Consider the following 1,417-nt stretch of genomic DNA (forward strand, 5'->3'; position numbering starts at 1 on the left):
TATTTTGCTTCTTTATCAACGTTAATGCTTTCATCTCTTTCTCTTTCTGTTAGCTCTAGGGAAGACCACCTGTCTGCTGTTCTTGAGGAGTTCCATGATGGATAACAGTCAGAAGATCAAATTTGACTCTTTTCAGAAAATGTGTCTGTCCCTAGGTGACACCCACAGCGTCCAGAGTGATCAGGCCACTGCAGCAGAAGAGGAAACACCCACCACATCTCCTACCTCTCCTTCTTCTGAGGACTTTCCCCTGAGCTTCCCTGGTATTCGGGTCCCAGACTTACCACGGGCATTCCTGTACACCACTCTGGATAGACAAGATGCTTTCATTGCAAGCATTGCTAAAGTTGTCCAGACTCAAGGAGAGGGAAATCCAAGTGCTCCTGAGGCTTCTGCAACTCCTAGTAAGAATTCCCAAAGAGATCCCATTATCCAGAGGATGAGCATGTTGGTGCAGTTGCTGCTGCACAAGTATAAAATGAAAGAGCCTGTTTCTAAGGCAGAAATGATGAAGGTCATCAACAAAGAGCACAAGGACCAATACCCTGAGATGCTGAGGAGGGTCTCTGTGCACATGAAAATGGTCTTTGGACTTGAGATGAAGGAAGTCGACTCTACAAGTCAATCATATGTTTTGACTAACATTTCATAGATTACAAGAGAAGGATAACAGGGGGGTTACCAAGATTGGCATCCTCCTGCCCATTCTGGGGATGACCTACAGGAATGACTGCCAGGCCACAGAGCAGGAGGTGGGGCAATGCCTGAATCCACTAGGGATCACTGATGGGAAGAGGCACTTCATTTTTGGAGAGCCTAAGAAACTCATCACCAGAGATGTGGTGTGGGGAAATTACCTGGAATACCAGCAGGTGCCCAACAGTGATCCTCCAGAGTATGAATTCCTGTGGGATTCCAGAGCCTATACTGAGACCAGTAAGAAAAATTGTTGGAGTTATTGGTCAAGGTCAATAATGTCGACACCTATGCTTTTCATGTAGTCTGCGAAGGAACGTGGGCCTATGAAGAGAGATCAAAAAACACACTGTGGACTGGGGTAGGTTTTAATGACAGGGCAAGGGTCCTTTTCAGGGCCAAGCCCAGCAAGGCCTCCCACCCCTCAGGAAAGCTGTCAGAGATGCATCACATTGTTTTTAAGATGGTGGTAAGCATATTAAAGAGTGGGGCTGCAAAGAGGTTTTACCTTCACCTCCCACGCACAATTAGCCTATAGATTGAACTCTGAATTTTTCTTTTAATTTTTTAATGCTGTGCTTTATTCTTTGAATTTTGTAAGGCTGTGGTTTTTACTCGATGGTAACATAGACTCTGAAGCCACAATAATTGTTTCTGAAATTTAAATAAAGAGGGGATGTATACATTCCTTTAGAAAAGATGATTATTTGCTTTTCAGTCA

General features: G+C 44.3%; 1 pseudogene; it reads left to right on the forward strand.

Moving 5' to 3' along the window:
• LOC115869806 overlaps window positions 1-1,366 on the forward strand; it is a 5,599-nt pseudogene extending 4,233 nt beyond the window's left edge.
• The last annotated feature ends 51 nt before the right edge of the window (window positions 1,367-1,417 follow it).

The sequence above is a fragment of the Echinops telfairi genome, unplaced genomic scaffold (assembly GCF_000313985.2).
Source record: "Echinops telfairi isolate 266 unplaced genomic scaffold, ASM31398v2 ScPeMD7_53;HRSCAF=182, whole genome shotgun sequence".
Classification (NCBI taxonomy): Eukaryota; Metazoa; Chordata; class Mammalia; order Afrosoricida; family Tenrecidae; genus Echinops; species Echinops telfairi.